Source organism: Pongo pygmaeus, chromosome 12 (genome assembly GCF_028885625.2).
Source record: "Pongo pygmaeus isolate AG05252 chromosome 12, NHGRI_mPonPyg2-v2.0_pri, whole genome shotgun sequence".
NCBI classification, from domain to species: Eukaryota; Metazoa; Chordata; class Mammalia; order Primates; family Hominidae; genus Pongo; species Pongo pygmaeus.
Window position 1 is genome coordinate 94237579 of NC_072385.2, and position 27979 is coordinate 94265557.

Consider the following 27979-nt stretch of genomic DNA (forward strand, 5'->3'; position numbering starts at 1 on the left):
AAACAGAGCAGAAAAACTGGAAACTCTAAAAAGCAGAGTGCCTCTCCTCCTCCAAAGGAACACAGTTCCTCACCAGCAACGGAACAAAGCTGGACGGAGAATGACTTTGACGAGTTGAGAGAAGAAGGCTTCAGACGGTCAAACTACTCCGAGCTACAGGAGGAAATTCAAACCAAAGGCAAAGAAGTTGAAAACTTTGAAAAAACTTTAGACGAATGTATAACTAGAATAACCAATACAGAGAAGTGCTTAAAAGAGCTGATGGAGCTGAAAGCCAAGGCTCAAGAACTACGTGAAAAATGCAGAAGCCTCAGGAGCCGATGTGACCAACTGGAAGAAAGTATCAGTGATGGAAGACGAAATGAATGAAATGAAGCGAGAAGGGAAGTTTAGAGAAAAAAGAATAAAAAGAAGTGAACAAAGCCTCCAAGAAATGTGGGACTATGTGAAAAGACCAAATCTACGTCTGATTGGTGTACCTGAAAGTGACCGGGAGAATGGAACCAAGTTGGAAAACACTTTGCAGGATACTATCCAGGAAAACTTCCCCAATCTAGCAAGGCAGGCCAACATTCAGATTCAGGAAATACAGAGAACACCACAAAGATACTCCTCGAGAAGAGCAACTCCAAGACACATAATTGTCAGATTCCCCAAAGTTGAAATGAAGGAAAAAATGTTAAGGGCAGCCAGAGAGAAAGGTCGGGTTACCCACAAAGGGAAGCCCATCAGACTAACAGCGGATCTCTTGGCAGAAACTCTACAAGCCAGAAGAGAGTGGGGGCCAATATTCAACATTCTTAAAGAAAAGAATTTTCAACCCAGAATTTCATATCCAGCCAAACTAAGCTTCATAAGTGAAGGAGAAATAAAATACTTTACAGACAAGCAAATGCTGAGAGATTTTGTCACCACCAGGCCTGCCCTACAAGAGCTCCTGAAGGAAGCACTAAACATGGAAAGGCACAACTGGTACCAACCGCTGCAAAATCATGCCAAAATGTAAAGATCATCGAGACTAGGAAGAAACTGCATCAACTAATGAGCAAAATAACCAGCTAACATCATAATGACAGGATCAAATTCACACATAACAATATTAACTTTAAATGTAAATGGACTAAATGCTCCAATTAAAAGACACAGACTGGCAAATTGGATAAAGGGTCAAGACCCACCAGTGTGCTGTATTCAGGAAACCCATCTCACGTGCAGAGACACACATAGGCTCAAAATAAAAGGATGGGGGAAGATCTACCAAGCAAATGGAAAACAAAAAAAGGCAGGGGTTGCAATCCTAGTCTCTGATAAAACAGACTTTAAATCAACAAAGATCAAAAGAGACAAAGAAGGCCATTACATAATGGTAAAGGGATCAGTTCAACAAGAAGAGCTAACTATCCTAAATATATATGCACCCAATACAGGAGCACTCAGATTCATAAAGCAAGTCCTGAGTGACCTACAAAGAGACTTAGACTCCCACACAATAATAATGGGAGACTTTAACACCCCACTGTCAACATTAGACAGATCAACGAGACAGAAAGTTAACAAGGATACCCAGGAATTGAACTCAGCTCTGCACCAAGTGGACCTAATAGACATCTACAGAACTCACCACCCCAAATTAACAGAATATATATTTTTTTCAGCACCACACCACAGCTATTCCAAAATTGACCACATAGTCGGAAGTAAAGCTCTCCTCAGCAAAATGTAAGAGAACAGAAATTATAACAAACTGTCTCTCAGACCACAGTGCAATCAAACGAGAACTCTGGATTAAGAAACTCACTCAAAACCGCTCAACTACATGGAAACTGAACAACCGGCTCCTGAATGACTACTGGGTACATAACGAAATGAAGGCAGAAATAAAGATGTTCTTTGAAACCAGCGAGAACAAAGACACAACGTACCAGAATCTCTGGGACACATTCAAAGCAGTGTGTAGAGGGAAATTTATAGCACTAAATGCCCACAAGAGAAAGTAGGAAAGATCCAAAATTGACACCCTAACATCACAATTGAAAGAACTAGAAAAGCAAGAGCAAACACATTCAAAAGCTAGCAGAAGACAAGAAATAACTAAAATCAGAGCAGAACTGAAGGAAATAGAGACACAAAAAACCCTTCAAAAAATTAATGAATCCAGGAGCTGATTTTTTGAAAGGATCAACAAAATTGATAGACTGCTAGCAAGACTAATAAAGAAAAAAAGAGAGAAGAATCAAATAGACACAATAAAAAATGATAAAGGGGATATCACCACCAATCCCACAGAAATACAAACTACCATCAGAGAATACTACAAACACCTCTACGCAAATAAACTAGAAAATCTAGAAGAAATGGATGAATTCCTCGACACATACACTCTCCCAAGACTAAACCAGGAAGAAGTTGAATCACTGAATAGACCAATAACAGGATCTGAAATTGTGGCAATAATCAATAGCTTACCAACCAAAAAGAGTCCAGGACCAGATGGATTCACAGCCGAATTCTACCAGAGGTACAAGGAGGAACTGGTACCATTCCTTCTGAAACTATTCCAGTCAATAGAAAAAGAGGGAATCCTCCCTAACTCATTTTATGAGGCCAGCTTCATCCTGATACCAAAGCCGGGCAGAGACACAACCAAAAAAGAGAATTTTAGACCAATATCCTTGATGAACATTGATGCAAAAATCCTCAATAAAATACTAGCAAACCGAATCCAGCAGCACATCAAAAAGCTTATCCACCATGATCAAGTGGGCTTCATCCCTGGGATGCAAGGCTGGTTCAATATACGCAAATCAATAAATATAATCCAGCATATAAACAGAACCAAAGACAAAAACCACATGATTATCTCAATAGATGCAGAAAAGGCCTTTGGCAAAATTCAACAACTCTTCATGCTAAAAACTCTCAATAAATTAGGTATTAATGGGATGTATCTAAAAATAATAAGAGCTATCTATGACAAACCCACAGCCAATATCATACTGAATGGGCAAAAACTGGAAGCATTCTCTTTGAAAACTGGCACAAGACAGGGATGCCCTCTCTCACCACTCCTATTCAACATAGTGTTGGAAGTTCTGGCCAGGGCAATTAGGCAGGAGAAGGAAATCAAGGGTATTCAATTAGGAAAAGAGGAAGTCAAATTGTCCCTGTTTGCAGATGACATGATAGTATATCTAGAAAACCCCATTGTCTCAGCCCAAAATCTCCTTAAGCTGATAAGCAACTTCAGCAAAGTCTCAGGATACAAAATCAATGTACAAAAATCACAAGCATTCTTATACACCAATAACAGACAAACAGAGAGCCAAATTGTGAGTGAACTCCCATTCACAATTGCTTCAAAGAGAATAAAATACCTAGGAATCCAACTTACAAGGGACGTGAAGGACCTCTTCAAGGAGAACTACAAACCACTGCTCAATGAAATAAAAGAGGATACAAACAAATGGAAGAACATTCCATACTCATGGGTAGGAAGAATCAATATCGTGAAAATGGCCATACTGCCCAAGGTAATTTATAGATTCAATGCCATCCCCATCAAGCTACCAATGACTTTCTTCACAGAATTGGAAAAAACTACCTTAAAGTTCATATGGAACCAAAAAAGAGCCCGCATCACCAAGTCAATCCTAAGCCAAAAGAACAAAGCTGGAGGCATCACACTACCTGACTTCAAACTCTACTACAAGGCTACAGTAACCAAAACAGCATGGTACTGGTACCAAAACAGAGATATAGATCAATGGAAGAGAACAGAGCCCTCAGAAATAATGCCACATATCTACAACTATCTGATCTTTGACAAATCTGAGAAAAACAAGCAATGGGGAAAGGATTCCCTATTTAATAAATGGTGCTGGGAAAACTGGCTAGCCATATGTAGAAAGCTGAAACTGGATCCCTTCCTTACACCTTATGCAAAAATTAATTCAAGATGGATTAAAGACTTACACATTAGAACTAAAACCATAAAAACCCTAGAAGAAAACCTAGGCATTACCATTCAGGACATAGGCATGGGCAAGGACTTCATGTCTAAAACACTAAAAGCAATGGCAACAAAAGCCAAAATTGACAAATGGGATCTAATTAAACTAAAGAGCTTCTGCACAGCAAAAGAAACTACCATCAGAGTGAACAGGCAACCTACAAATTGGGAGAAAATTTTCGCAACCTACTCATCTGACAAAGGGCTAATATCCAGAATCTACAATGAACTCAAACAAATTTACAAGAAAAAAACTAACAACCCCATCAACAAGTGGGCGAAGGATATGAACAGACACTTCTCAAAAGAAGACATTTATGCAGCCAAAAGACACATGAAAAAAAGCTGATCATCACTGGCCATCAGAGAAATGCAAATCAAAACCACAATGAGATACCATCTCACACCAGTTAGAATGGCGATCATTAAAAAGTCAGGAAACAACAGGTGCTGGAGAGGATGTGGAGAAATAGGAACACTTTTACACTGTTGGTGGGACTGTAAACTAGTTCAACCATTGTGGAAGTCAGTATGGCGATTCCTCAGGGATCTAGAACTAGAAATACCATTTGACCCAGCCATCCCATTACTGGGTATATACCCAAAGGACTATAAATCATGCTGCTATAAAGACACATGCACACGCATGTTTATTGTGGCACTATTCACAATAGCAAAGACTTGGAACCAACCCAAATGTCCAACAATGATAGACTGGATTAAGAAAATGTGGCACATATACACCATGGAATACTATGCAGCCATAAAAAATGATGAGTTCATGTCCTTTGTAGAGACATGGATGAAATTGGAAATCATCATTCTCAGTAAACTATCGCAAGGACAAAAAACCAAACACCACATGTTCTCACTCATAGATGGGAATTGAACAATGAGAACACATGGACACAGGAAGGGGAACATCACACTCTGGGGACTGTTGTGGGGTGGGGGAAAGGGGGAGGGATAGCATTAGGAGATATATCTAATGCTAAATGGCAAGTTAATGGGTGCAGCACACCAGCATGGCACACGTATACATATGTAATTAACCTGCACATTGTGCACATGTACCCTAAAACTTAAAGTATAATAATAATAATAAAAAAAGAAACTGTAAAACCCAGAGAAAAAACAGATAAATTCTTAGATACATACAACTTACCTAGATTGAACCAGGAAGAAATAGAAAACCTGAACACACCAATAACAAGCAACAAAATTGAAAAAGTAATAAAAAGTCCCCCAACAACAACATAAAAGCCCAGGACCAGAGTCCACCAAACTTATGCTGCTGAGGATGTGGAGAAAAGGGAACTCTTATACATTGTATGGGGATGTAAACTAGTATAATGCAACCACTATGGAAAACAGTATTGAGAGTTCTCAAAAAACTAAATATAGCTGGGTGTGGTGGCTCACACCTGTAATCTTAACATGAGGGGGCCAAGGCCGGAGAATTGCTTGAGCACAGGAGTTTGAGACCAGCCTGGGCAATATAGTGAGACCTCATCTCTACACAAAGTTTTTAAAAATTATCCAGGCATGGTGGCACTTGCCTATAGTCCCAGCTATTTGGGAGGCTGAGGAGGGTGGATCCCTTGAGCCCAGGATGTCAAGGCTGGAGTGGGCCATGATTGTGCCATTGCACTCCAACCTGGGAGACAGAGAGAGACCCCATCTCATTAACAAAAAAATTTAAAATAGAACTACCATATGACCCAGCAATCCTACTACTGGGTATCTATGCAAAGGCAAAGAAATCAGAATTTCAAAGGAATGCCTGCACTCACAGGTTTATCACAGCACTATTCACAATTACAAAAATATGGAACCAACCAAAGTGTTCATCAAAGGATGAATGAAAAAAGAAAATGTGGTGTATATTTACAAAATGGAATACTATTTAGCCAATAAAAAGAATGAAATCCTGTCATTTGCCAAAACACAGATGGAACTAGAGGTCATTGTGTTAAATGAAACAAGCCAGGCACAGAAAGACAAATACTGCATGTTCTCATTCATATGTGGGAGCTTAAAAAGTTGATATTGTAAAGGTAGAGAGTAGAATGACAGAGTCCGGGCACAGTGGTTCACGCATGTAATCCCAGCACTTTGGGAGGCTGAGGCAGGTGGATCACTTGAGGTCAGGAGTTCGAGATCAGCCTGGCCAACATGGTGAAACCCCGCCTGTACCAAAAATACAAAAATTAGCCAGATGTGGTGGCACACGCCTGTAGTCCCAGCTACTCGGGAGGCTGCAGCAGGAGAATTATTTGAACTCAGGAAGCAGAGGTTGCAGCGAGCCAAGATCTCACCACTGCACTCCAGCCTGGGCGACAGAGAAAGACTCCATCTCAAAAAAAAAAAAAAAAAAAAGAGAGAGGAGATTTATAGACACTAGAGGCTGAGAAAGGTGAATGAGTGGGGAAAGGAATGAAAAGAGGTAGGTAATGGGTACAAACATACAGTTGGATAAAAGGTATACGTTCTATTGGTCAACAGCAGAACGGAGTGATTATAGTTAACAACAATGTATATTTCAAAGTAACTAGAAGAGAGAACTAGAATTGTTCCCAACACATAGAAATGATAAATACTCAATATATAGACACTCAAATACTGACTTGATCATTACACATTCTAATATGTAACAAAATATCACATGTACTCCATAAATATGTAAAATATTATGTATCAATAAAAAGGGAAAAATAAGTAAAGGTTTGCTGTTATACTATTTTAAAAAAGAAAAAAGACATTAAGTTTCTAAAAAAACGAAAACATAGGTAACTTGCCCAATATACAGCTCATGAGTAGCAGATGCAGGATTTGAACCCAGGACTATCTAACTACCAAGCTGGTGTTGTTTTCAATCTATTAACTGGAAAAAGTTCACAGAAGGAACACTCTGTGGACTAGGATAAGGAATGGTCTTTCCATTTCCACTGACTTTCAATACCTTAGTAGACAGAACACCTTTTTCTCTTTGCTTGTGCTCATTTTTCTGACTTAACCGTGTGCCAGTAAACATATGGGTGATGCTAAAGATAAACCAACACTACTGATTTCCATTGCTACCTTCAAATATTGTCATTCACAGTTTGTGAGGGGTGGGACCACTGTCTGGATTGCTGAGGGGGTGGCCAACTGTTTGCATTTTGTTTATCATTGCTTTTGATGAGTCACAGAGAGTTCTGCATTATTCATAAACTTTAGATTTGAATAAAGTTCCCTATGCAAATTCTGCTCACTGGTGGCTTCAATCCAGGATTGAAATAAATAGCAGCAGATAATGAAGTAGATAGCCCAACTTGTGCTTTCAATCTGTGTGAACTAATGCCCAGATAACCAGAGACAGGTTGGGAGAGTGGGTTTTAACTCAGAGTTCTGTCACGTATATTTCAAAATGAAAATTGGAATATTGATAGATACATGACAAATCTGAAATAATCCATTAGGCATCTGAAAATTCCAATAGCCTTTAAAGTGAAAAAAATAAAAAGGAAGCAATCTCACACAGGTGTTAGGAGTTAGAGCTGTTCCAATCAAAATGTGAACTAGCAAAAATCTGTCTTAAAGCTCTCAACCTTCCATTCTTCCTCCCTTTATTCCTAAGTGGTGCTCTCACCACCACCTATTCCTCAAATATTTAGATTAAATTATCTCTCTCCATTTACTAATCCACTCATTCTTCCTTCAAACCAAGGTACAAATGACTAATAGTAACTTAAAGAACTACTCTTTCCACAGGCATTTACACTTAAACTAAATCAACATCTTAAGTAAAGGGATTACATTTTGTAGTGGACATCTGTCATTTGTAGTTGCCCCAAAATCTTTTTAATATCTCTTACCAAAGAAATGTATGCTGATATATATTAAAGAGAAGGTAACATATTGTGATGGTTAATTCTATGTGTCAACTTGATTGTCCACAGAGTGCCCAGATATTTGGTTAAATATCTTGGTGTGTCTTTGGTTAAATATTTTGGTTAAAAATTGGTTAAATATTCTTGGTGTGTCTGTTGAGGGTGTTTCTGGATGGCATTAACATCTGAGTATGTACACTGAGTAAAGCAGATTCACCTCGCCCCAGTGTGAGTGGGCCTCATCCAGTCCACTGAAAGCTTGAACAGACTAAAGAGAGTGTAAGAAAGAATTCTTTCTTTTTACCTATCTTCAAGCAGGAGCACTGGTCTTTGCCAGCCTTCAGACATAAACTGTAACTATACCTTTGCTTCTCCTGGGTATCCAGCTTTTGGGACATCTCAGCCTCCATAGTCACATGAGCCAATTCCTGATAATAAATGAAATCTCTCATTAGATAGATGGATATATAGAGAGAGATAGATAGATAGATAATTTTTTTTTTTTTTAGACGGAGTTTCACTCTTGTTGCCCAGGCTGGAGTACAATGGCACGATCTCGGCTCACCACAACCTCCGTCTCCCAGGTTCAAGCAATTCTCCTGCCTCAGCTTCCCAAGTAGCTGGGCTTACAGGCATGCACCACCACGCCCGGCTGATTTTGTATTTCTTAGTAGAGATGGGGTTTCTCCATGTCGGTCAGGCTGGTCTCGAACTCCCAACCTCAGGTGATCCGCCCGCCTCAGCCTCCCAAAGTGCTGGGATTAGAGACATGAGCCACTGCGTCTGGCCTTATAAATATATATCTTATTGGTTCTGTTTCTCTGGAGAACCCAGACTAATAAGTACATTCATTATAAAAGACTAGAAAGTAATGAATACTTGTAGGTCTACCACCCAACCCAAGAAATAGCTTACTATTGCTCTCCTCTTTTCTATTCTCTAGCCTTTTTACCAGATGCCCAAAAATATCTTGAACACCTTCTTAACATTTTGAAAGTTTCCCACTTTGTTGATCTTGCCTTTTCAAAAACAAATTTCTAAAAACTGTACTTCCCAGCATTTCTTGTGCTAAGGTGCCAGTAGGTGATGGAGATTTCATGGAACAGATGCACCCATATTAGACATATTCAGAACGAAGTAATATGGAGAAAAGGCAGGGCATGGGGCACCCACATTTCTAGCACAGATTGGAACTAGCAGCTGTGTTGGCCTCCTGATCATAGCAGATGCTGTAACTCCCTTGGAAAGCCATTTTAGAATGTTGAAATGCACAATGGGGTTATTCCTGAAAGTTCACCCAGAGTCTATTTCTTCAGCCTTCATAATGTTTCTTTAATAATTTATCCCTTAATAAATTCCTTCATGCTTAAAGTAACAAGAGTTAATTCACTGGCTGCAATTAAGGAACTCTGACCAATTAAGAAAACTATACCAGAAATGATTGCAAACAACAGATTTCAAAAACGTGAAAAACTTGGATTGGCTATCTGACCTGGTTGGGTTTGAAGTGAGTGTTCGGGTACCATTAGGTGATTGGACACTAGTAATTATACCAGGTGGTAAAACAGCTTCTTAAATGACTACCTGTGATCATTTGGAGTAAAATGCCTTCTGAAGCCAAGGTTTGGCTTCCCTTTGGATTGCTGCAATATGCCACTATGTGGGGCTAAGGAATACAGGGAGTATGTGTTAGGATAGCTGACTTTATTAGCATCAGTGAGCTTTAAAAAAGAACAAGGCGGCCGGGCGCGGTGGCTCACGCCTGTAATCCCAACACTTTGGGAGGCCGAGGCAGGCAGATCACTTGAGTCCGGGAGTTTGAGACCAGTCTGGGCAAAATGGAAAAACCCTGTGGCCCACACCTGTAGTCCCAGCTATTAATACCTAAGAGGGTGAGGTGGGAGGATGGCATGAGTCCAGGAAGTGTAGGTTACAGTGAGCTGAGATCGTGCCATCACACTCCAGCCTGGGTGACAGAGCAAGACCCTGTCTCAAACAAAAAAAAGAAGGAAAAGTAAAAGGCCAAAGAATTTAAACTCACAAATCAAAGGATTGTTAGGGAAGGGATTGTTAGAGTTTATAGGACTCCTCTTAAAGAATTTTTATCTCTTATGGCCAAACAGCTGTCATGGCCAAAGAGCAAATGCAGAGTCAAATCTGGCCAGTTACTGAATTTCAATAGAGGCTGAATTCATGGTCCTTGCTAGATGTCACACATGAAAGGGACTGGGAAGGAATGGGCCAAAAGAATTGGAATGAAAGCATTTAGGAGGAACTGGATTATTCAGCACACTCAAACACCATTATGCCTCCCTTACCAAAAGAAGGAGCCCCTCCTCCCCAATCTGAAGATGTTGGTTAAAGATCTTACAACAGGGGCATCCAATCTTTTGGCTTCCCTGGGCCACAATGGAAGAAGCGGCATTGTCTTGGGCCACACATAAAATACACTAACACTAATGATAGCTGATAAGCTTTCAAAAAAAAATCACAAAATGCCGGGTATGGTGGCTCACGCTTGTAATCCCAGCATGCTTGTAATCCCAGGCCGAGGCAAGTGGATCATGAGGTCAGGAGTTTGAGACCAGCCTGGCCAACACAGTGAAACTCTGTCTCTACTAAAAATACAAAAATTAGCTGAGTGTGGTAGTGCACACCTGTAATCCCAGCTACTCGGGAGGCTGAGGCAGGAGAATCTCTTGAACCCGGGAGGTGGAGGTTGCAGTGAGCCAAGATCATGCCACTGCACTCCAGCCTGGGTGACAGAGCTAGACGTCATCTCAAAAAAAAAAAAAAAAAATTCACACAAAAAAATCTCATAATACTTTTAGAAAGTTTAGAAATTTGTGTTGTGCCACACTCATCAAAGCCATCCAGGTCTGCATGCAGCCTGCAGGTCACGGGTTGGACAAGCTTGCCTTACAATGACCTCACCTGAGACAGTTACTTCCTACAGGAATTCATACCCTACACCTATGACCTCTTATTTCCTCCACATTTATAACTAGTTCCAGATTCCAACATGCCCATAAAGGCCAATTTTAAAATTCAAACCTAGAAGGAAAAGATTCATACACTAGAAGAATTGCAAGATTTTGCTAATTAATATTTGCAAAAACCTCAGAATATATTGAATTTCTACCAAAAACATAATTTTATAGCACAAATTATTGACAAAGATAAACTAACCAGAGGTTCTGGATTCATTCTACACAGCTTGAGCTTATTGTTTTTTTTTTTTGTTTTTTTTTTTTTTTTTTATTAGTAAACAAGTGGTACAATTTATTGTAGGCAATTTAGAAAATACAAGAGGTACAAAAAAGAAATGGAAATCATTCATAATCCTATGACCCAGTGTTGAACATTTATTACATTGTAGGTATCTACCTTTCTAACCTTTTTCTGGGCATATTCTTTGAAAAAAAAAAAAAAAAAAGACAGATCTTGGCCAGTGGCTCATGTCTGTAACCCCGCCCCCCCCCCACCACCACCCAGTGCTTTCAGAGGCTGAGGGAGGAGGATCACTGGAAGCCAGGAGTTCAAGACCAGCTTGGGCAACATAGCAAGACCCCCATCTCTGGAAAAAGTAAAAAAAAAATTAACTGGTTATGGTGGTGCATGCCTGTAGTCCCAACTACTCAGGAGGCTGAGGCAGGAGGATGGCTTGAGCCTAGGAGGTCGAGGTTACAGTGAACCGTGGTGGCACCACTGCACTCCAGCCTAGGTGATGAGACCCTGTCTTTAAAAGGAAACAACAACCCATCTTACATTTCCTAGTTTGTGACTTTTTTTTTTCCTCACTAATGAATATCTTTCTATGTAAAAAATACACTTTACACCATTTAAGATGCCTGCATAGGATTATATCTTATGGATGTATCATAATTTACTTAACAGTCCTCATAGTTAAACAATTTAGGTTGTTTCCAATTTATTTTTTCTTTTTTTTTTTTTTTTTTGGATTCTTTTTTTTTTTTTTTTTTTTAATTTCTGAAGTATTTATTGATCATTCTTGGGTGTTTCTCAGAGAGGGGGATATGGCAGGGTCATAGGATAATAGTGGAGAGAAGGTCAGGAGATAAACACATGAACAAAGGTCTCTGGTTTTCCTAGGCAGAGGACCCTGCGGCCTTCTGCAGTGTTTGTGCCCCTGAGTACTTGAGATTAGGGAGTGGTGATGACTCTTAAAGAGCATGCTGCCTTCAAGCATCTGTTTAACAAAGCACATCTTGCACCACCCTTAATCCATTTAACCCTGAGTTGACACAGCACATGTTTCAGAGAGCAGGGGGCTGGGGGAAAGGCCATAGATCAACAGCATCCCAAGGCAGAAGAATTTCTCCTAGTCAGAACAAAATGGAGTCTCCTATGCCCACCCCTTTCTACACAGACACAGCAACAATCTGATCTCTCCTTCCTTTCCCCACACTTCCTCCCCTTCTCTTCAACAAAACCGCCATCGTCCTCATGGCCCGCTCCCGATGGTCGCTGTCTCTTCGGAGCTGTTGGGTACACCTCCCAGACAGGGCAGCCGGGCAGAGGCGCTCCTCACCTCCCAGACAGGGCGGCTGGGCAGAGGCGCCCCTCGCTTCCCAGACGGGGCCGCCCGGGCAGAGGCGCTCCTCTCCTCCCAGACGGGGCGGCCGGGCAGAGGCGCTCCTCACTTCCCCGACGGGGCCGCCCGGGCAGAGGCGCTCCTTGCTTCCCAGACGGGGCCGCCCGGGCAGAGGCGCTCCTCAGTTCCTCCCAGACCGGGTGGCAGCCGGGCAGAGGCGCTCCTCACCTCCCAGACGGGGCGGCCGGGCAGAGGCGCTCCTCACTTCCCCGACGGGGCGGCCGAGCAGAGGCGCTCCTCACTTCCCGGAGGGGGCGGCCGAGCAGAGGCGCTCCTCACTTCCCAGAGGGGGCGGCCGGGCAGAGGCGCTCCTCACTTCCCAGACGGGGCGGCCGGGCAGAGACGCTCCTCTCTTCCTCCCAGATGGGGTGGCGGCCAGGCAGAGGCGCTCCTCACCTCCCAGACAGGGCGGCCGGGCAGAGGCGCTCCTCACTTCCCAGACTGGGCGGCCGGGCAGAGGCGCTCCTCACTTCCCAGAGTGGGCGGCCGGGCAGAGGCGCTCCTCACTTCCCAGACGGTGTGGCGGCTGGGCAGAGGTGCTCCTCCCTTCCCAGATGGGGCAGCCAGGCAGAGGCGCTCCTCACTTCCCAGACGGTGTGGCGGCCGGGCAGAGGTGCTCCTCCCTTCCCAGACGGGGCAGCCAGGCAGAGGCGCTCCTCACTTCCCAGACGGTGTGGCGGCCGGGCAGAGGTGCTCCTCCCTTCCCAGATGGGGCAGCCAGGCAGAGGCGCTCCTCACTTCCTCCCAGACGGGGTGGCGGCCAGGCAGAGGCGCTCCTCACTTCCCAGAGGGGGCGGCCGGGCAGAGGTGCTCCTCACTTCCTCCCAGACGGGGTGGCAGCCGGGCAGAGGCACTCCTCACCTCCCAGACGGGGCGGCCGGGCAGAGGTGCTCCTCATCTCCCAGACGGGGCGGCCGGGCAGAGGTGCTCCTCATCTCCCAGACGGGGCAGCCGGGCAGAGGTGCTCCTCACTTCCTCCCAGACGGGGTGACGGCCGGGCAGAGGCACTCCTCACCTCCCAGACGGGGCGGCCGGGCAGAGGCGCTCCTCACCTCCCAGACGGAGTGGTCAGGCAGAGGCACTCCTCACTTCCCATATGGGGTGGCGGCCGGGCAGAGGCGCTCCTCACTTCCCAGATGGGGCAGCCGGGCAGAGGTGCTCCTCACTTCCTCCCAGACGGGGTGGCAGCTGGGCAGAGGCGCTCCTCACCTCCCAGACGGGGTGGCCGGGCAGAGGCGCTCCTCCCTTCCCAGACGGAGTGGCCAGGCAGAGGCGCTCCTCACCTCCCAGAGTGGGCGGCCGGGCAGAGGTGCTCCTCACTTCCTCCCAGACGGGGTGGCGGCCAGGCAGAGGCGCTCCTCACCTCCCAGACGGGGCGGCCGGGCAGAGGCACTCCTCACCTCCCAGAGTGGGCGGCCGGGCAGAGGCGCTCCTCACTTCCCAGAGTGGGCGGCCGGGCAGAGGCGCTCCTCACTTCCCAGAGTGGGCGGCCGGGCAGAGGCGCTCCTCACTTCCCATAGGGGGTGGCAGCCGGGCAGAGGCGCTCCTCACTTCCCAGATGGGGCAGCTGGGCAGAGGTGCTCCTCACTTCCTCCCAGACGGGGTGGCGGCCAGGCAGAGGCGCTCCTCACCTCCCAGACGGGGCGGCCGGGCAGAGGCACTCCTCACCTCCCAGACGGGGCGGCTGGGCAGAGGCGCTCCTCACCTCCCAGAAGGGGCGGCTGGGCAGAGGCGCTCCTCACTTCCCTTATGGGGTGGCAGCCGGGCAGAGGCGCTCCTCACTTCCCAGACGGGGTGGCGGCCAGGCAGAGGCGCTCCTCACTTCCCAGATAGGGCAACAGGGCAGAGGCGCTCCTCACTTCCTCCCAGACGGGGCGGCCGGGCAGAGGTGCTCCTCATCTCCCAGACGGGGCAGCCGGGCAGAGGCGCTCCTCACTTCCTCCCAGACGGGGTGGCAGCCGGGCAGAGGCGCTCCTCACATCCCAGACGATGGGCGGCCGGGCAGAGGCGCTCCTCACTTCCCAGATAGGGCGGCCGGGCAGAGGGGCTCCTCACATCCCAGACGATGGGCGGCCAGGCAGAGACGCTCCTCACTTCCTAGACGGGGTGGCGGTGGGGCAGAGGCTGTAATCTTAGCACTTTAAGAGGCCAAGGCAGGAGGCTGGTAGGTGGAGGTTGCAGAGAGCCGAGATCACACCACTGCACTCCAGCCTGAGCACCATTGAGCATTGAGTTAGCGAGACTCCGTCTGCAATCCCAGCACCTCGGGAGGCCGAGGCAGGCAGATCACTCGAGGCCAGGAGCTGGAGACCAGCCCGGTCAACACGGCGAAACCCCGTCTCCACCAAAAATACAAAAACCATTCAGGCGTGGCGGCGCGCGCCTGCAATCCCAGGCACTCGGCAGGCCAAGGCAGGAGAGTCACAGGAGCCCGAGGCAGGGAGGTTGCAGCAAGCCGAGATCCCGGCAGTACAGTCCAGCTTCGGCAACAGAGGGAGACCGAAAAAAGGAGAGGGAGACCGAAAAAAGAGGGGAGAGGGAGAGGGAGAGGGAGAGGGAGAGGGAGAGGGAGAGGGAGAGGGAGAGGGAGCTTATTGTTAACTTGGGTGGTTGAGTGAAACCTGGACTCCACTGTGGCCTATTGCTGAAAGAAGTTGAAATGCTAAGACTAGAGGCTTATAGTGATAAGAATGTTGGAATAAGTATATCTTATACAACATCTCACATATACCCAAAGTAAGCCTAGAGAACACTGCCTTTTCCAAGTCATCAAGAAAAACACTGATGGGGCGAGAACAAGAATCCTTGAATAATGCTTTGGTGAATTTATTCTGTACTCTGGAGAGGAAGATGGGAGATACTGCTATCGGAATTAGTTCTCTGTTTTCAGTGGAGTTTATGGATTCCCAGAGGGGCAGACACCAAATAGCAGTATTTAACTGCCAGAAACCTAGTAGCTATGATTATTGTAATAGCAAAATAACTTGACTTGCAGGGATCTTTTGGTGGTAGCTAATTGATCACAGTATGCCTAAAAATGAACTAGATGAGCAGCCTGCAGAGGACATAGCTGACCTGTATAACTGAAAAAATTCTAGGCCTAGTGAATCTAGAATTAAATCATTACACTGGACTTCCATTATCACTAGAGAGTCAGGACCTATCTCCCAATACCCACACTCTCAATTCAGTGAATGAAAGGGAGGACTTTTGAGGAAGGACATCACAAGAACCTATGAAAATCTTCCTCTACCCCTTCCCCAAAAGGACCAGCATCCATCCACCAAGGTAACTGTGTACTAGAGAAGGAGAAATATTTATACCTTTCACAAATTATTGAACATGGCTTTGAACTTGTACTAATCCCTGGGAACCTACAACATCACTGTTCCCCCTACTCAGAACAGGGCCTTATTTGTGGGAATCCAGTGATAGAGAGTTTGAGTCTAAGTCCATCTCATGATGGGTACAGAGTTTCTGTGAATCCAACTTCTGGTTATTTCCCCCATTTCCTAATTTATAGTTTGAATGGATAAACCCAGGTAATAGCAGAATCCTCAAACTGGCTTCCTGACCCAAAGTAAGCACTACTGGGACTGCCCCTTCCTAACAAAATAGTAAACCAAAAACAACATTACACTTTTAGGAGAACACTAGATATTAGTGACCTTATCAAAGAAAACTGCAGCCCTAAAGACTTGACCAAAAAAACTGTTAGAACTAATAAATGAATTCAGCAAAGTTGCAGGATACTAAATCAAATACAAAAATCACTAACATTTCTATATACTAACAACAAACTCTCCAAAAAATTTTAATCTCATTTATAATAGCTACAAAAATATACAAAATACTTAGGAATGAATTTAACCAAGGAGATGAAAGATATACACACAGAAATTTATGAAGCACTGATGAAAAAAATTGAAGAAGACAAAAATAAATGGAAAGATATTCCATGTTTATGGATTAGAAGAACTGACATTATTAAAATGTCCATACTATCTGAAGTGACCTACAAATTCAGTGCAATCCCTGTCAAAATTCCAGTGACATTTTCCCAGAAATAGAAAAAAAAAGGTCCTAAAATTTGTAGGGAACCATAAAAGATTCCGAATAGTCAAAGAAATTTTGAGAAAAATAAACAACACTGAAGGCATCATGTTGCCTGACTTCAAAATTGACTGCAAAGTTATAAAACTCAAAACAGCATGGTATTGGCATAAAAACAGACACATAGACCAATGAAACAAAATAGAGAGCCCAGAAATAAATCTACATTTTTGTAGTCAATTGACTTTGACAAAGATGCCAAGAACACATAATGAGAAAGGACAGTCTTTTCAATAAATAGTGTTGAGAAAACTGGACATCAACATGCAGAAGAATGAAACTGGACCCTTATCTCACACCATATATAAAACTCAACTCAAAAGGAATTAAAGACTTAAATGTAAGACTTGAAATTCTAAAACTACTAGAAGAAAATATAAGAGAAAAGCTCAATGGCATTGGTCTGGGCAAAGACTTTTTGGATATGACCTGTAAAAGCACAGATAACAAAAGAAAATGTAGACAAGTGAGATTACATCAAATTAAAAAGCTTCTATATTGCAAAGGAAACAGTCAACAGGGTAAAGAGGCAATCTATGGAATAGGAGAAAATATTTACAAACCATATGTCTCATAAAGGGTTAATATTCAAAATATAAAAGGAACTCAACTCAATAGTAAGAACACAAATAACCTGATTTTCAAATGGTCAAAGGACCTGAATAGATATTTCCCAAAAGAAGATATACAAATGGCCAACAGGTATATTTTAAAATGTTCAACATCAGATAAATGCAAATTAAAACCACAGTAAGATATCACCTCACACATTAGAATGGATATTATCAAAAAGATAAAAGATAAGAAGTGTTGGTAATGATGTGGAGAAAAGGGAATCCTTGGGTACTATTGTTGGAAATGTAAATTAGTAGAGCCATTATAGAAAATAGTATTGAGGTTCCTCAAAATAAAAAGTGAACCACCATATGACCCAGCATTCCCACTACTGAGTATATATCCAAAGGAAATGAAATCAGTATGTCAAAGAGATATCTGGACTCCCACGCTCATTGTAGCCTTATTCACAAAAGCCAATATATAGAATCAACCTAAGTGTCTATGTGCAGATGAATGGATAAAGAAAATGTAGTATATATACACAATGAAATACCACTCAGCCTTTAAAAAGAAGGAAATCCTGTCATTTGCAAGAACATGGATGAACCTGGAAGACATTATGTTCAGTAAAATAAGCCAGGCACTTAAAAAAAAAATACTGAATGATCTTACCTACATATATGTGGAGCCTAAAAATGTTGAACTCATAGGAGCAGAGTAGAATGGTGGTTACCAGGGGCCAGGGGTTGGGGGGACTGGGGAGATGTTGGTCAAAGGATACAAAATTTCAGTTAGATAGGAAGCATAAATTCAAGCGATCTATTGTACATCATGGTGACTATAGTTAATAACGATATACTGTATACTTGAAAATTGCTACGAGAGTGGATTTTAAGTGTTCTTGCCACAGAAAAAGATAACATATGAGATAATACATATGCTAATTAGCTTGATTTATCTCATTCCATAATTCTATATATCAAAACATCATGTTGCATACCATAAATATATATAACTTTTGTCAATTAAAGAAATAAAATTTTAAAAAATGAAAACTGCATAAGTGGTGATTTCTATTACATCTCCATTTAACTCACCTGCTTAAAATGTGCAGTGAACAGATGGATTTTATGGATTATCAAAATCTTAATCAGTAACCTCAATTGCTGCTACTGTTCTTAACGTTGTCTCTACTGGAGACACCCTTCTGGCCATCTAGTATGCAGTTATGCTTACAACTCTTTTTTTCTCTATAGTAATAAGCCTAAAACACCATATGCAATTTGCTTTCACCTGGCAGGAACAGTATCTTCGTGTTCTGCTTCTGAACTGCGTCAATTCCCTATACTTCTTTTGCATGTGAGGGAAGATGAACGTCTACCAGGTATAAGTACTATTTTTCCAGGTCTCCTGCACTAATAGCTAAATAAAATTCCTAACAGAAATATGGACCACCTCAAAATTCACAGTCAATGAATGTGGAATGGAGGAGTTGGGGATATTTGGGCCTTTTCTATTAATAAATGCCCAAAAACAAGAATTTAGAGTCATTCTTTTTCTCAAGGGCTATTAGAAACACTACCTTAATTGAAATGGTCCACATGCTGCTGGATCACATGCAATTTAGTAGATCAACCGAACATTCTTCAAAGTTTAAAAAAAAAAATCCATCAAAGTGATGGTTAGGCTGAATGACAAAGTTGTTCTATGGAAGTGACAAGTCAATTCTAACCAATAGCACTGAAGAGATTTAGTCTGAGACTCAACTCTCTTTGATTTAAAAAATGTCCTCATTCTTACCATACAATAGCAGTTTTTAAAGTTTGTTTGTTGTTATTATTAATGTAGCCATAGCCGCAGACCTATTCCTTTTCTCTTGGTTCTGGAACCAATACTGAATTTGCTAGTTTGACTGAAAGCTTAAGCTCTCTACACCTCTGTAGTGAAAAAATAATAACACTACCCTCACTATAAATTCTATCAGGAGAGGAGTTATAAAGATGAATGAGGCCACCTTGGGCCAATTTCCTGTCTTATGTAAATATAAGACAAAGTTAAAGTCATACAGGATTACAACCATAGGCACTGGTTTTTAGATTCCCAGAAGAAAGTCACTTTATCAACATAAACTTGGCACAATTTTGAAACATAACAGCATTTATCTTATCAGCCCATTGACTTGCTGTAGTAAGTTGTGATATTTTCCTTATTATGTTATGCCCAGAGCCACAGAAGATCAATGTTACAAGTTAAGCAAACAGTGCAATATTTACAGCTTCCTCTGCTGGTGAATGTTAAAGTTATTTCCTAGGGCCCAGCTTCCTAAGCACCACAGGACAAGATCACACACATGTGCTATGGAGGACAGTCAGTGCACTTTCCATAATGTTTAGTTCACAGATTAATGTCTGTGTCCTAAAGCAGGAAAGACAAGGAAAAGCTGCCATCTGTCATTAGGAGCAGAGGTATATAGTGATGAACTGATTTAGAGAATGTATGGTTTACAAATAAGAAAGATGATCTGTACCCAGCTCTGGGCCAGAAACAAGCATTGATTTTATGGATGAGAAGGCAGTAGTGAAATATCACTTCCAAAGGGACCCGCTGGTTTCTGGATTTTCAAAATATCACCTCCATCAAGGAATCCTGGTGAGAATGTCAGCTACATGCTGGAGACTGCAAGAGCAACTGGGGCCCCTGAGAAGCTTTCTTTTTTCCTTTTTTTGAGACAGGGTCTCACTCTGTCACCCAGGCTGGATTACAGTAGCACAATAATGGCTCACTGCAGCCTCCACTTTCCAGGGCTCAAGCGCTCCTCTTGCCTCAGCTTCCTGAATAGCTGGGACTACAGGCATGTGCCACCATGCCTGGCTGATTTTTGTATTTTTTGTAGAAACGGGGTTTCATCATGTTGCCCAGACCGGTCTCAAGCTCCTAGGCTCAAGCGATCCACCCACCTCAGCCTCCCAAAGTGCTAGGATTACAGGCATGAGCCACCGCACCTGGCCAAAGCTTTATTTCTATGGCATCAGGGGAAGAAGGGAACTAATCCTTAGGTGATGCTGGAAGCTGAGTTTCATGGGTCACTGAGAAGTCAACTGTCACACACACCTGAACATATACCATGGATCAGAAACTGGACTATGGTGAAAGATACACATGGGGTAAGACAAGGAGTTCACAAGAAACTCACAGTTCAGCAGAGAAGACAAATACACAAGCCAGCCATTAGCTGGAAGATAAGGGCTTCCAGTCCCCACCTTTCCCCCAACATACTAAATGCTATCTTCCCCTGCCTGCTGGTGCCTCCCTGGCCATCAGGGGAGTATGCAGCTTTCCTGGACACTTCCAGGACTTTGGGTTGCAGTCCTGGAGAATGAAAAGGTAAAGACCTAAGGAGGGGGCCTGCTATGCAGAGATTGGGCAGATGTACCAAGAAATAGAGGAAGGGGAGAGAAAAGACGGAAGAGTAGAAGTAGGAAAGGCTCCAGGGCACTGTGATTGGAGAGATTTGGGGAGAAGAAAGGGGTTTCAAGAAATGTTGCTAGGCATTCCAGTCTTGGTTCCTTTTAAAATTGTTTTGCAACTGTAAAGGTTGGGCTTCCTTTTCGTTACTTTGTGCTACTTGAACTGTTCCTTTTTGTCGTCTCTTTGTAGAGACTAGACCAGGTGGGACCTCAGAAGCAGAACTCAGCTTTCCCAATGTGTGGGCAAATTATTCACATCACTCAGCTGTGATTAAAATCAACCCACTAGATCTGAGCCCAAGTGCAAAGAACGGAGGTTGAGCAGGCTCAAGTCATAGTGGTTATTTATGTAAAAATAAAAAGCCAAACAAACATTGGGAAGGCAATGCCATAATCAGTGCTATTAAATATGGGAGAATGTGCAGTGAGGGAGGCATTGTGCCAGCCAGAAAACCAGCCTGGGCAGTAAAGCAGCTTCCCAAACTTCAACCAAATATGACCACCTGGAGAACTGGTTAAAGTGCAGGGTGGCTACTATTTAAAAAAATTGTTTTAACAGAAAATAACAAGTGTTGACGAGCATGCAGAGAAGTTGCGAAGTTGGGACCCTTGTGTACTATTGATGGGAATGTAAAATGGTGTAGTTGCTATCGAAAACAGAGTGGTAGTTCCTCAAAAAATTAAAAGTAGAATTACAATATGATTCCTTAATTCCATTTCTGGGTATACACAAAAATTGAAAGCAGAGTCTCAAAGAGATATAATACCCATGTTTATTGCAGCACTATTCACAATAGCCAAGAGGTGGGAGCAACCCAAATGCACATCAATAGGTGAAGGGATAAACAAACTGTTGTATATACATACAATAGAATATAATTCCATCTTTAAAAGGACGGAAATTCTGACACATGTTACAACATGGATGAACCTTGAGGATATTGTGCTAAGTGGAATAAGCCAGCCACAAAAAGACAAATACTGTATTATTTCACTTACATAGGTACCTGGAATAGTCAGATTTATAAAGACAAAGTAGAATCGTGGTTGCCACGATCTGCAGGGAAAGGGACATGTTGTTTAATAGGTATAGAATTTCACTTTTGCAACATGAAAAGTGTTCTGGAGATTGGTTGCACAATAATGTGAATGTGCTTAACACTAGTGAACTATATACTTAAAATGGTTAGGATGGTAAAATTTGTTATGTGTATTTTACCACCAGAAGGATTTTTAAAGCAGATTCTGGTTTAGTAAACCTAGGATGGAGCTAAAGATCCTGCATTTCTAACCATGTGTCATCCCCGACCCCTATTGACTTCAAAAGGGACAGTACCATGTATGAGAGGCCAATGAGTTAGACCCAGAGCCAGTGAACAAGACAGAGGGTTTACTGAGGGGACTTACATACGGGGTGGTCCAATGGTAGCAGGCTGAATAGGAAAACTGCTACTGTTTGTAAAAAGCATGCAGCTTGTGTCACGTTTTCACTTAGCACTTTTTCCTTAGCAACCTCCACTAGGCAACCTTCATTTAACCAAAAACAAAGGGCCTCAATCCCCTGTATGGCCTGTGTTCCACGGGATGGGCTGGGGGTTCATATGTTCCTCATATATAAGGAATGAATTGCCAGGTTGGTCACTTCCGGATTCCTGAGCTCAGAACTCCTAACACACATTCTTCTTAGACCGTAGGGTCATTCTCATGGTATGCTTAAGTTAACTTATTGTTATCCAGTGCATCCATCATATATCATGTTTACCTTATCCTTTCCTGTCTATATATTAGAATCATCTAGGGATGTTTTTAAAATTCTGTAGCCCAGGCTACACCCCAGACCCACCTAATCACAGTCTCTGGGGTGGGGCCCAGGCATAGGTGGCTTTTGAAGCTCCCCAGATGGTTCCAATGTGTAGAGAAGTTTGGAAACCACTGTTATCCACTGAATTGGTTTTCACAGGTTGAATCCATCTCACTCTATTCAAATAAAGAACTAACTGAACAACCCAGAACAGGGTTCTTGATCAAGGTCGCACTTCAGAATCACCTGTTAGAGCATTTAAAATACCTGTGTTTTGGCTTGGCTACTTCCCACCACCCAAGAGATTTTAATTTAATTGATCTGGAAAAAGGCTCAGGAATAGGGTAGTTTTTACAGCTTCTCAGGCAGTTCTAACAGAAAGCTAGTGTCTGAGATGTTTCCATGTTAACTGAGACCTTCTGCTCAGTCTACCTCTCTGCTCTCTGATGCTAGCCCGCCTTCTCAGACTCTGCCCTGTCCCCTTCCCTGTCCTCTGTATTAGTCCCAGCATCCCACACGTTGAGGTTGGTTTGATTACACAAGAATTGAGGAGTGGCTGATGATTAAAGAAGCACAATCCCATTTAATCAAGTGTATCTGGCAGGTACTAAATGCTCTTAGAAATCACAGATTTGATACTTTTGTGCCAATTAGCTTCATGCACACAAAATTCTGATCTGTGGTCACAAAACACACAGTTTACTTAAGCCTTATGTGTCATTCATTACCAAAGAAGTCAGAAAAAGGGTGATTGGTTCATACAACCTGTCCTACTGTGAGGGTGGAGTATGCAGGGAATTTTTACACTATATACCCTAATTGTGTTTTATTCATTCAGTCATTTAAAAATATACATTTGTTGAGAGCCTACTATGTTTCAGGCACAGTTTAAAGTGCTTGAATAAAACCAGCATGTACTCCCTCAGCTGTGAAAGTTGCCCTTTCCCAGATTAGCTTTAAAATCTAAAGACTTCACATGAAAATGGTTAAGGTGGTAAATTTCATGTTATATGTTCTTTACCACAGTGAAAATTAAACTGTAAAAAAAAAAAAAATTGAAAGATTTGTACCTTAGATGTGAAACTAGGAATGCATTCACATTATTATCTGTATACACTTTGGGATGGTCAAAAAAATGTTAAGCATATTTACAAAGTCACTTTATTAGGTACAGGAAAATTATGGGAGCCATTGCATAATATCTGGGCTTAATAATAGCACTATAATGCAGAGCTTCAGCATTCTGGCAGCATATTAAGCCATCTCTAATGTTCGACCTACAGGTTTATGCAACCTCTGGGGCACAGTGTCAGGTGGGGCTAAAAAGAAAACACACTTTATAAACATTGATTGCTTCTTGCTACATCTTGCTAATGTAATCTGTGTTGCAGATTAGAATTAGCATAATATTATATGGGTAATGCCAGACAAAAATGGCCTGAGCCACAGTGCTGTTTTTGGATTTGGTTTTATTCTTCAGGAAGTCACTTTAAGAAGAGCATAGCAAGACTTAGTGTTTTCCTGCCAAGGTTGTAAGGGAGGACAACTTCTCTGCCCTTTCCTTGTTCAAGGAATAAATTGTGAGTAATAGGCTACATCACTGCATCGTGTATGAATGCTCCTGGTCAAAGAACATTTAAAAGAATTGTGTTAGGTCACGGGCTTGGTTTTGTTTTTGTTTTTTAGTTCCATTTGACCTTTCAGATCAAAACTGTGACTAACCGCAATGTGTGGGACAATTACATTATGATGTGCTATTTGTAAAGAACATGAACTGTGGCCTTTCTAGACATATGTGCTTGCACCCACCTATAGCTCTGTACAACTCTTCTAAGTACCAATTTTCTGCTGATTGCATGTTGGTCTCTCACATCTGCCATATTTTACTCTAAATCTCTTGCAGGCAGAGGCTTTGCCTGTTTAGTAGGATATATTTCATGCCTACTGAGCTGTTGGACTTCTAATAGCTCTTTCATTATTGTTTACTCACCTCCTTTAACATTGCTTACTGAGGCCGGGTGCGTGGTGGCTCACGCCTATAATCCCAGCACTTTGGGAGGCTGAGGGGGACCGATCACTTGAGGTCAGGGGTTGAAGACCACCCTGGCCAAGATGGTGAAGCCCCATCTCCACTAAAAATACAAAAATTAGCCAGGTGTGGTGGTGTACACCTGTAATCCCAGCTACCCAGGAGGCAGAGGTTGCAGTGAGCCAAGATCACCCCACTGCACTCCAGCCTGGGCAACAGAGCCCGACTTCATCCAAAAAAAAAAAAAAATTGCTTACCGAGAACTATGGAAAAGACACTCACCACTGATCCTCCAATCAACTTTGAATCCAGGGGCATCCTGGAAGGAAGGAATCCCTGCTGAGTGGGTAGGCTAGATGCTTGGGTTTCGTCTGCAGCCTTCAGTTTGGTCTAAATGTCTGAACTCTAACCCTCTCAGACTCATCAGTCCCTACTACCCACACAAATACATCCCACACTCTGATGTCAACTTGACACTCTGGCCTGGGTCTTTGTCTCACTTCTCCTGGACCACCTTACACCCAGCCCTCTGTCTTTTACTTCCACCCACAATCCAGAACCGAAAAACACGTTTCCTGACTAGGATATTAGTTCTCATGTTCACTCAAAATTGAAAGGGGACCCTTGCCCAAAAGACTTAATTAAGTTCATAATTTTTCTGATGGTAGAACTAAGAGATGAAGCTGTGGTTTTGATTTTTCCCCATGGGAAGAAACAAGAATGTGGAGGTTGTTGTGCTACTGACTGATTCTGACTCTGACTCTGCAAAAACATTTTTCCCTATGAGATAGATTGGTGTCAACCACAAATACTCTTTACTGATCTCATTTTCACATATTCCTGATTTCAGATATTTTTATCATTGCTATTGCACTTCTCCAGGTTAATTATAGAGAAAAGAGATGATTTTTTAAGTGCTCAACTCAAGGATGGTTCAAAATTTTAACTTGCAAGTACTTGAGATTAAGGCATATGGATTGCATCCTAATGAATGTGCAAGGGAACTTTATTTTGTATAACTAATATTGTTGTGTCTTTCCCAATTAGAATATCTTCATTCTTTCCTCAGAATAAGAAGATAATACTAGTTCATCATAAAAATGCAGGCAGCATAAGAACATATACAAGAAGTGAAAATTATCTACAATACCATATCCAACAACTTCTGAGAATTTTTTTAATTGAGATATGGGTCATATACCATAAAATTCACTGTTTTAAAGTGTGCAATTTGAGGGTTTTAGCATATTCACAAGGCTGTGTGACTATCACCATTATCTAGTTCCAGAAATTTTTCATCACTCCAAAGAAACCCCCCTACCTGTTAGCAATTACTTCCCATCTCCCATCCCCTGAGTCCGTGGCAACCACTAATCTACCTCTTTTTTTTCTTTTTTTTTTTTTTTTTGAGATAGATTCTCACTCTGTTGCCCAGGCTGCAGTGCAGTGGCATGATCTTGGCTCTGCAACCTCCACCTCCTGGGTTCAAGTGATTCTCCTGCCGTAGACTCCAGAGTAACTGAGACTACAGGCACACACCACCATGCCCAGCTAATTTTTTTTTTTTTTTTTTTTAGTAGAGACAGGGTTTCACCATGTTGGCCAGGCTGGTCTCAAACTCCTGGCCTCAAGTGATCCACCTACCTCAGTCTTCCAAAGTGCTGGGATTAAAGGCATGAGCTACCGCACCCATCCTACTTTTCTGTCCCTGTGGATTTGCCTATTCTGGACATTTCATAAAAATAAAGTCATACTATATGTGGTCTTTTATGTCTGGCCTCTTTCACTTAGCTCTTTCATTTAAAGAGGGTTTCACCTCTTTCAGTGTTTTCAAGGCTCATCCATGTTGTAGCATGTAACAGTTCTTCATTCCATTTTATGCCTGAACAACATGCCATTGTATGGATACACCACATATTATTTATCCATTTGTCATTTGTTGAACATTTGAGTTGTTTCCAATTAGGGGCTATTATGAGTAACACTGCAATGAACATTCATGTACAAGATTTTGTGTGAACATATGTTTTCAAATCTCTTTGCCTAAGAATATTTTCATAGATAACATTTCAGACTGTTTTCTATGCATATCTAGATCGACAGGTAAATATATTTTGCTATGTTATCATTGCCAACTATTTGCTCCCCTCTCCTATAGGAGAATTAATGAAACCTTCAGCTGCCAAGTGACTTGGAGTGCCTTCTGTGGGAAGAATATATATCCCTACTCTATCATCATGGCCAACATGCTGCTTGCCTTGGCCAATGGCCTGTGGTGGACATCACATACACCACAACAGACCAGAAGTTTAAAGAGCCATTGTGTGTTTCTCTGAGTTCTCTTGCTCTTTCCCTCTGCTATGAGTAAGAGACAGCTTCCTCAACTTGGGTCCCAGAATAAGCAGACACAAGGAGCTGAAATGCAGATTACTGTAGCCATTTACATATGTATAAAAGAGGAATATATACATGAAAGAGGAATACATTATTATTATAAGCCTCTGAGACTTGGGGGGGGGGGTCATGATTACTATAGCAAAGCAGACCAATGCATAAATGAATTATTTATCACCTGCTTGTTCTACGTAACAATATAGTGTGGACATCTTTACAGATGTAAACATAAAAAGGTGGTGTTGCAGAAACTGAATTCCAAATAGGTTAGGTGACTTGTTCCAGGTGACGGAATTAGTAAGAGAGACAAGTCAATTTTATATTCCTATTCTGATTTGCAATCCAGTTTTCTAATTAAAGCAAAGGAGGGGGTAATCTTGGACATTTTGGTGAGATTACAGGAGGTTTATGAAGACCCCCATGCTACTGCATGATTGTTGGGCTGAAAATTCCAAACTCACTCATGCTGTACTAATGAGTTAATACTAATTGGAAAATGGTAATAAGCTGAAATGTGTGTATTGTGCTTTCCACAAAAAAAGTGTTTTAGAAGGAGTGGGGCACATTATAAGAGTTAATCCTTATTCTTTATCTCTGCAGCCATTGGGTCTGGGATCACTACTGACAATTAAGTAGCTCGCTACTTTCAATCCATTTTGCGTGCCTTACCAAACTGCCAATCTGTTTTGCGTGATTTAACATAATTGCCTGCCTTTGCCCTGGAGGCTGAATGCTTAGCCTGCAAGGGCCACTAGTGGAAGGAAATCTTGGCCAGCATCTGTCCCTGCTCCATCTGGTTTAAGGCACTGTTTCCATCTCTTTTCCTATCTTACACTTATAAATAAATAACAGCCTTGTATAGCTAACTTTCAGAAAGAACGGATTTTGGTAAACCATCACTACTGTTTAAAAAAAAAAAATAGTCAGCAGCTTACAAATCCCCATGGTTGCAGCCCTCACATGCTATCTTGATAACACTTACAGGTGATAAAATGGCCACTGGCGGTCTTCAGAAGCCTAGACCCAGTAGGCCAATACAGGAAGACTTTTCCTTCCTTGTTTATACTGAGGAGGCAAAACTCCATTACAAATAACTGATTTCTATGCAATCATAGAGGTGA

The 27979-nt window shown here is 42.5% G+C and overlaps 1 protein-coding gene across 5 annotated transcripts in view; it reads right to left on the reverse strand.

Moving 5' to 3' along the window:
- Nucleotides 1-27979, reverse strand: part of LOC134737807 (uncharacterized) — a 179447-nt gene that overhangs the window by 40870 nt on the left and 110598 nt on the right. For 3 of the 5 annotated variants that reach the window (XR_010123117.1, XR_010123118.1, XR_010123114.1), the window contains one exon: nucleotides 8245-8309. The exons of the other annotated variants lie outside the window; for them this stretch is intronic. The gene's annotated coding sequence lies outside the window, so the exon portion shown is untranslated. The remainder of the gene's footprint in view (nucleotides 1-8244; nucleotides 8310-27979) is intronic. 5 annotated transcript variants of the gene reach the window in all.